This window comes from Arachis hypogaea, chromosome 12, assembly GCF_003086295.3.
Source record: "Arachis hypogaea cultivar Tifrunner chromosome 12, arahy.Tifrunner.gnm2.J5K5, whole genome shotgun sequence".
NCBI classification, from domain to species: Eukaryota; Viridiplantae; Streptophyta; class Magnoliopsida; order Fabales; family Fabaceae; genus Arachis; species Arachis hypogaea.
This window is the reverse complement of record NC_092047.1, coordinates 15,073,908-15,083,304: the sequence shown is the minus strand read 5'-3', so window position 1 is coordinate 15,083,304 and position 9,397 is coordinate 15,073,908. Positions and strand designations below refer to the sequence as shown.

At 38.7% G+C, this 9,397-nt stretch overlaps 1 non-coding gene across 1 annotated transcript; it reads left to right on the top strand.

Moving 5' to 3' along the window:
• Window positions 1–8,427: 8,427 nt before the first annotated feature.
• Window positions 8,428–8,535, top strand: LOC112731242 (small nucleolar RNA R71). Its single transcript, XR_003167030.1, has one exon. It is a non-coding gene; the product is annotated as a small nucleolar RNA R71 (small nucleolar RNA).
• Window positions 8,536–9,397: the final 862 nt, after the last annotated feature.

The window sequence follows — 9,397 nt, the reverse complement described above, 5'->3', positions numbered from 1 at the left end:
ATACAATTCGAGTGATGACAGCTGAATAATTCCTAAAGGCTATTAGCATTGATATATAGATTGTTCCTTACCCAGATATGATGTTTACATATTTTTTGAAAACCCTGAATGCATACTACCTTTTCAGTCCTTTCATATGAGATCTTTAACCGTTTTTTCAGATTTTGGGAATTGTAGAGAACATGAGCTGTGAGAGTATAATTTTGCAGATCATATAGTGGAAGCTTTATTACGTGATAACTGATAACTATTAGGCTTATGATTTATATTTGTAGGCTTCAGAATCTCCATGAATATTGTAAAATAAGATGTGAATGTTTCTTTGACCTCACATAACACAAGTGCTGTTTAATTATCATTTTTATGTAATTTTTCAGTAGAAGAAAAATAAGCAGATTTATCAAACTGTAATGATGAGGCTACAGAGTTTTGTTGTTTCATGAGTCTCTTGATAAGCATTGCCTATTTTGTCTGTTGTTTTATCTTTGATTTGATGCATTGTGGGAGAATTGTCTTTAACATCATCTTGTAAAGAGAAGGCAATTATGTCATAGATATGATTCCTTTTAGTGTATGGTCATCATATTGGGTCTGCTTATGGGGAATATATTCTTATATGGATGGAAGATCATAAAAGTAAATGGATGTGCTTACTAAATGACCAACTTTATGGATATATAAACAGATTTTATCATTTGACTACGATTTTGTTAAAGGTAATTATTATGGTATCTAAAAGTGTTTGCTTAATTTATTAAAAAAGATTAAAAATTAATATTTAATTTTAAAATATAAAAATAAATAATTATTAAATATTTAAAATTTATCATAAAAAAATAAATTAAATATTAAGTTATAGACATTATAGAATTTATCTTTATTAAATTGTATTGGCCAGTTTGGTTAATTTTATTTAGATATATTTTGATAAGCTGAATCAAAAGTTACATTAGAAAATAATTTTGCGTTTGAATGTGTAAGACTCAAAATTTTCGAAAAATCTTATTATGAGTTAATTTTGATTTATTTATTCATTAAAGATTTTAATTTCAGAAATTATTTTATTAAAGCTAACTAAATCAAGTTTTGATAATTAAATTAAAAATTTTATCTATACAATTATTGGGTAATTTTCATATTTAAATTATAAAGTTTAGGATTCGTAAAATAATAAAAATTTACATGATTTGATTTAAATAATTGTGATTTTAGAAATTAATACTTTAATTTTCATGAGTAAAAAAAATTAATTATATTATTTATAGTTATCGAATTAGAATTATTTATTTGAAAATAATTTGTAAATGGATAGTTAAATAGTATTTTTAATAAATATTAGTGTTGGATTAAATTATGTTTTCAATTATCCTATTGCTCTTAATTTTATAAAATTGTTATATTACTCATTTGAATTTTACCCTAATTCTAAACTCCCAAATAAAACTCTAATTGAGGCAACAATCCCTAATTCTTTCTAATCTACCCTAACCGCCCTTATTTCCCCTCTCTAACAACGTATACGGCAGCAGCAGTAGGAGGCAAAAAAGAATGAAAGAAAGAAAGAAGGAAACAGGGAAGGGAGGTCCGAGAGAGGGGAGTGCCGGTGGAGGAGGTCGTGCCATCATCGCGGACCGCCGCTGCCGCTCCGTCCTGTTGCTTGCGCCGCCGCCGCCGTCGCGTTGAGATCGCAAAGAGAGATGGCTCGCGAGTGAAGGGAGGTCACGGGCTTGGAGCCGCCGCGCCTTCGTCGCCGCTGCTCTCCTTTCCTGTCGCCGCCGTCCAGTGCGAAGCCAACCGCGGTCGCCGCCTCTCCCAGCCGTGTCTGCCGCCGCCGTGTCGTTGAGGGGGAAGCCGTCGGGTCGCACAGAGTGAGAGAGAGAGAGAAAGCACGGGAGCAGAGGAGAGAAAGAAGAGACCCATGCCAACCACCACCGCTTCTGCAGCTCGAAACCCCGCTACCACCGCCGGAGTGTGCACTACCGCTATCCGCCGTCGCTGCTTGTTGTTTGAACTGTTGCACTGTCGTTGCTGCCGTTCAGGTCACTGGGAACGTGGCAGTGATCACTGGAACCACCATCGGAGTTACCGTTATTTCAGTTCAGCCGTTCGTCCTTGTTTGGGTAAGCAATGTGTTCCAAAACCTATAAATTAGTATTTCTGTTCTAAGTTATTTGAGGATCTAAGGTCTTAGTGTCATAGGATCGAGTTACGGGTCTTGATTGTTGAGTATCAAGGTGTTGCGCCGTCACCGGAGCTGCTGTTGCTCCATTTTCTCAATTATTTGTAAGCCTAGATTGAGCTAAGGCTATGTTTAGAGGCTGTAGCTGCTGGGGAACGGTCGCTATTGATGCTGCTGCTGTGGAATAAGAATAGATATGTAGTTTGCCGCGTAGTTGGATCGCGAATGAGGTAGGGATTTTTCTTAAAATCTAATTTACATTACAGAGTTGTGATAAATAGATATTGATGCAAAAAGATATATTTCTGTGATTATATTTGTCTTGTGGATGTGATGGTTTGTTGGACTGAATTATTGGGTGTTTGATTGCTTGAGTGAAGTACGGTTGTTGATAAGAAATGGATTTGGAAAGTCATTTACTTGATTATTATGAAAAGTGATTTTTCTTGGTTTGAAGTTAAAGCGGTTTGATTTTGAGTCGGTCTGATTTTATAAATAATTTAATACTTGAGCTGGTTTGACTTTAAAAAGAGTTTTATTATTGGAATTGGTCTGATTTGAAAATACTTTGATACTGGAATTGGTTGAATTTTGGAAAGTGATTGAGATTTGGAAATGGTTGAGAAAGGATTTGAGAAATGTTTGGATGGAACCCGAAAAGGGTGGAAGTGTCCGAGTTTTAGAGGAGATGTTGCCGAAATTTTATAAAATTGAAAGTTTTATTTAAAGTAATTAAATAAAAAGATTTGTTTTTAAGCATTATACGTTTTAAGATTGATTTGTCTATCAAAGAAAGAATTTTGTTTTGGAATTGAGATTGTTAACGAACAGAATGAAAAAGAGGATGATGAGGATTGATGAGGATTGGTGCACGAAATTGTGATACATATCCATGGCTTCAAAGGCCTGGTACTCTGATCTAGTTTTATTGTCTGTCACAACTTCGATACAACTAACCAGCAAGTGCACTGGGTCGTCCAAGTAATACCTTACGTGAGTAAGGGTCGAATCCCACGGAGATTGTTGGTATGAAGCAAGCTATGGTCACCTTGTAAATCTCAGTCAGGCGGATATAAAATAATTATGGAGTTTTCGAATAATAAACAATAGAATAGGGATAGAGACACTTATGTAATTCATTGATAGGAATTTCAGATAAGCGAATGGAGATGCTTTCGTTCCTCTGAACCTCTGCTTTCCTGCTATCTTCATCCAATCAGTCTTACTCCTTTCCATGGCTGGCTTTATGCAAGGGCATCACCGTTGTCAGTGGCTACATCCCCTCCTCTCAGTGAATAATATGCTCACGCACCCTGTCACGGCACGGCTATTCATCTGTCGGTTCCCGATCATGCTGGAATAGGATTCACCCTCCTTTTGCGTCTGTCACTAACGCCCAACAATCGCGAGTTTGAAGCTCGTCACAGTCATTCAATCATTGAATCCTACTCAAAATACCACAGACAAGGTTTAGACCTTCCGGATTCTCTTGAATGCCACCATCATTCTAGCTTACGCCACGAAGATTCTGGTTAGGAGATCTAAGAGATACTCATTCTAGCTTAATTCATGTAGAACAGAAGTGTTTGTCAGGCACGCGTTCATAAGGGGGAAGGATGATGAGCGTCACACATAATCATCACCTTCATCACGTTCTTGGGTGCGAATGGATATCTTAGAAGCGAAATAAGAAGAATTGAATAGAAAACAGTAGTACTTTGCATTAATCTTTGAGGAACAGCAGAGCTCCACACCTTAATCTATGGAGTGTAGAAACTCTACCGTTAAAAATACATAAGTGAAGGTCCAGGCATGGCCGAGATGGCCAGCCCCCTAAACGAGATCACAGGATCAAAATACAATCCAGGATGGTCTAAAAGACTAGTAAAAGGTCCTATTTATAATAAACTAGTCACTAGGGTTTACATGAGTAAGTAATTGATGCATAAATCCACTTCCGGGGCCCACTTGGTGTGTGTTTGGGCTGAGCTTAAGTGTTCCACGTGCAGAGGCCATTTGTGGAGTTGAACGCCAGTTTCTGTGCCAGTTTGGGCGTTCAACTCTGGTTTTGGATCCTTTTCTGGCGCTGGACGCCAGATTTGGGCAGAAGGCTGGCGTTGAACGCCAGTTTACGTCATCAATTCTTGGCCAAAGTATGGACTATTATATATTTCTGGAAAGCCCTGGATGTCTACTTTCCAACGCAATTGGAAGCGCGCCATTTCGAGTTCTGTAGCTCCAGAAAATCCACTTTGAGTGCAGGGAGGTCAGAATCCAACAGCATCAGCAGTCCTTTTTCAACCTCTGAATCTGATTTCAGCTCAAGTCCCTCAATTTCAGCCAGAAAATACCTGAAATCACAGAAAAACACACAAACTCATAGTAAAGTCCAGAAATGTGAATTTAACATAAAAACTAATGAAAACATCCCTAAAAGTAACTAGATCCTACTAAAAACATACTAAAAACAATGCCAAAAAGCGTATAAATTATCCGCTCATCACAACACCAAACTTAAATTGTTGCTTGTCCCCAAGCAACTAAAAATCAAATAGGATAAAAAGAAGAGAATATACTATAAATTCCAAACTATCAATGAAACATAGCTTCAATCATATGAGCGGGACTTATAGCTTTTTGCCTCTTGAATAGTTTTGGCATCTCACTTTATCCATTGAAGTTTAGAATGATTGGCATCTTTAGGGACTTCAGATTTCGAATAGTGTTATTGACTCTCCTAGTTCAGTATGATGATTCTTGAACACAGCTTCTTTATGAGTCTTGGCTGTGGCCCTAAGCACTTTGTTTTCCAGTATTCCCACCGGATACATAAATGCCACAGACACATAATTGGGTGAACCTTTTCAGATTGTGACTCAGCTTTGCTAAAGTCCCCAATTAGAGGTGTCCAGGGTTCTTAAGCACACTCTTTTTTTTTGCTTTGGACCTTGACTTTAACCGCTCAGTCTCAAGTTTTCACTTGACACCTACGCGCCACAAGCACATGGTTAGGGACAGCTTGGTTTAGCCGCTTAGACCAGGATTTTATTCCTTTAGGCCCTCCTATCCACTGATGCTCAAAGCCTTGGGATCCTTTTTATTTGCCCTTGCCTTTTGGTTTTAAGGGTTATTGGCTTTTTCTGCTTGCTTTTTCTTTTTCTTTCTATATTTTTTTTTCGCCCTTTTTTTTTCTTTTTTTTTTCTGCAAGCTTTGTTCTTTGCTGCTTTTTCTTGCTTCAAGAATCATTTTTATGATTTTTCAGATTATCAAATAACATGTCTCCTAGTCATCATTCTTTCAAGAGCCAACATATTTAACATTCTTAAACAACAACTTCAAAAGACATATGCACTGTTCAAGCATACATTCAGAAAACAAGAAGCATTATCACCACATCAATATAATTAAACTAAGTTCAAGGATAAATTCAAAACTCATGTACTTCTTGTTCTTTTGAATTAAAACAGTTTTTATTTTAAGAGAGGTGATGGATTTAAGAGAGGTGATGGATTCATAGGACATTTATGACTTTAAGACAGAGTTACTAACTACTAATGATCATGTAATGAAGACACAAACATAGATAAGCACATAACATAGAAAATGAAAAACAGAGAAAGTAAGAACAAGGAATGAGTCCACCTTAGTGATGTCCTTGAGCTCTTCTATGTCTCTTCCTTGCCTTGGCTGCTCCTCCTTCATTGCTTTTAGATCTTCTCTGATTTCATGAAGGATGATGGAGTGCTCTTGATGTTCCACCCTTAGTTGCTTCCAATAATTGTGTGGAAGAAAATGTATCCCCTGAGGTATCTCAGGAATCTCTTGATTTGCAGTCAAATGTTCTACCACTGAGCTATAGACCCTTGATGGAAGCTTTTGTCTTCCCTTTCCTCTTTCTAGAGGTTTCTCTGGCCTTAGGTGCCATCAATGGTTATGAAAAAAACAAAAAAGCTATGCTTTTACCACACCAAACTTAGAATGTTGCTTGCCCTCGAGCAAAAGAAGAAGGAATAGATGAAGAAGAAGATGTGGAAATAAAAACTAGGATTATGAGGAGGTAAAGTGGGGATCCTGTGGGGTCCACAGATCCTGAGATGATCCTGTGGGGTCCACAGATCCTGAGGTGTCAAGGCATTTACATCCCTGCACCAATTTAGGCATGTAAAATGCCCTTGCACACAACTCTGGGCGTTCAGCGCCAGGTTGGTGCCCATTTTGGGCGTTCAACGCCCCTTTGCTGCCATTTCTGGCATTGAACGCCAGAACCATGCTTGTTCTGGGCGTTCAGCGCCAGGATGCTCCCATTCTGGGCGTTCAGCGCCAGAACTGTGCTCTGTTCTGGCGTTTGAACGCCAGACAGATGCTCCTCCAGGGTGTGATTTTTCTTCTGCTGTTTTTGATTCCGTTTTCAATTTTTATATTTATTTTGTGACTCCTCATGATCATGAACCTATAAAGACACATAACTAAGAAAAATATAGTTAGATAAATAAACATTGGGTTGCCTCCCAACAAGCGCTTCTTTAATGTCAATAGCTTGACAGTGGGCTCTCATGGAGCCTCACAGATGTGCAGAGCTTTGTTGAGACTCTCCAACACCAAACTTAGAGTTTAGATATGGGAGTTCAACACCAAACTTAGAGTTTGGTTGTGGCCTCCCAACACCAAACTTAGAGTTTGACTGTGGGGGCTCTGGTTGACTCTGCTTTGAGAGAAGCTTTTCATGCTTCCTCTTCATGGTTGCAGAGGGAGATCCTTGAGTTTTAAACACAAGGGAGTCCTCATTCCATTGAAGGACTATTTCACCTCTGTCAACATCAATCACAGCTCTTGCAGTGGCCAGGAAAGGTCTTCCTAGGATGATGGATTCATCCTCTTCCTTTCCAGTATCCAGGACTATGAAATCAGTAGGTATGTAAAGGCCCTCAACCTTTACTAATACATCTTCTACTTGTCCATAAGCCTGTTTTCTTGAGCTGTCTGCCATCTCTAGTGAGATTTTAGCAGCTTGCACCCCATAGATTCCCAGTTTCTCTATTACACAGAGGGGCATGAGGTTTATTCCTGAACCAAGGTCACACAGAGCCTTAAAGATTATGGTGCCTATGGTACATGGTATTATGAACTTTCCAGGATCCTATCTCTTCTGAGGCAATGTCAGTTGATCCAGATCACTTAGTTCATTGATGAATAAGGGAGGTTCAACTTCCCAAGCATCAATGCCAAATAATTTGGCATTCAGCTTCATGATTGCACCAAGAAACTTGGCGGTTTGCTCTTCAGTAACATCCTCATTCTCTTCAGAAGAGGAATACTCATCAGAGCTCATGAAGGGCATAAGGAGGTTCAATGGAATCTCTATGGTCTCTAGATGAGCCTCAGAGTCCTTTGGTTCCTCAGAGGGAAGCTCCTTATTGATCACTGGACGTCCCAGGAGGTCTTCCTCCTTGGGATTCACGTCCTCTCCTTTCCTCACAGGTTCGGCCATGGCGCTTATGTCAATGGCCTTGCACTCTCCTTTTGGATTCTCTTCTGTATTGCTTGGGAGAGTACTAGGAGGGATTTCAGTGATCCTTTTACTCAGCTGGCCCACTTGTGCTTCCAGATTTCTAATGGAAGACCTTGTTTCAGTCATGAAACTTACAGTGGCCTTAGATAGATCAGAGACTAGATTTGCTAAATTAGAAGCATTTTGTTCAGAGTTCTCTGTCTGTTGCTGAGTGGATGATGGAAAAGGCTTGCTATTGCTAAACCTGTTTCTTCCACCATTATTAAAGCCTTGTTGGGGCTTTTAATCCTTCCATGAGAAATTTGGATGATTTCTCCATGTTGAGTTATAGGTGTTTCCATAAGGTTCACCTAAGTAATTTACCTCTGCTATTGCAGGGTTCTCAGGATCATAGGCTTCTTCTTCAGAAGAAGCCTCTTGAGTACTGTTGGATGCAGCTTGCATTCCATGCAGACTCTGAGAAATCATATTGACTTGCTGAATCAATATTTTATTCTGAGCCAATATGGCATTCAGAGTATCAACTTCAAGAACTCCCTTCTTCATAGGCGTCCCATTACTCACAGGATTCCTTTCAGAAGTGTACATGAACTGGTTATTAGCAACCATGTCAATGAGTTCTTGAGCTTCTGCAGGCGTTTTCTTTAGGTGAATGGATCCACCTGCAGAAGTGTCCAGTGACATCTTTGATAGCTCAGATAAACCATCATAGAATATATCTAGGATGGTCCATTCTGAAAGCATGTCAGAAGGACACTTTTTGGTCAACTGTTTGTATCTTTCCCAAGCTTCATAGAGGGATTCACCTTCTTTTTGTCTGAAGGTTTGAACATCAGCTCTAAGCTTGCTCAGCTTTTGAGGAGGAAAGTACTTGGCTAAGAAAGCCGTGACCAGCTTATCCCAAGAGTTCAGGCTGTCTTTAGGTTGAGAATCCAACCATAATCTAGCTCTGTCTCTTACAGCAAAAGGGAAAAGCATGAGCCTGTAGACTTCAGGATCTATTCCATTAGTCTTAACAGTATCACATATCTGCAAGAATTCAGTTAAGAACTGAAAAGGATCTTCGGATGGAAGTCCATGAAACTTGCAGTTCTGCTGCATCAGAGAAACTAATTGAGGTTTCAGCTCAAAATTGTTTGCTCCAATGGCAGGGATGGAGATGCTTCTTCCATGTAAATTGGAATTAGGTGCAGTAAAGTCACCAAGCATCCTCCTTTCATTATTATTATTTTCGGCTGCCATCTCCTCTGCCTGTTCGAAAATTTCTGAAAGGTTCTCTCTGGATTGTTGTATTTTAGCTTCTCTTAATTTTCTCTTCAGAGTTCTTTCAGGTTCTGGATCTGCTTCCACAAGAATGTTTTTGTCCTTGCTCCTGCTCATATGACAAAGAAGAAGACACAGAAAAATAATAATAATAATAATAATAGAGATCCTTTATACCACAGTATAGGGATCCCTTTGTGAGTGGAAGACAAGAAGGGGAGACAAAGAATGTGATGTAAAGGAAGAAACACAACTGTACCGATGGAAGAGATGTGAGATGAGATGTTAGGATATGAATGAATAAATAGAATGAGATGGGGGAGGGATAATTTTCGAAAATTATTTTGAAAGGGAGTTAGTGATTTTTGAAAATGGTTTTTGAAAATTTGTTAGTAATTTTCGAAAATTAAGTTTTAAAATTTAAAATAATTAATAAATCAAAAAG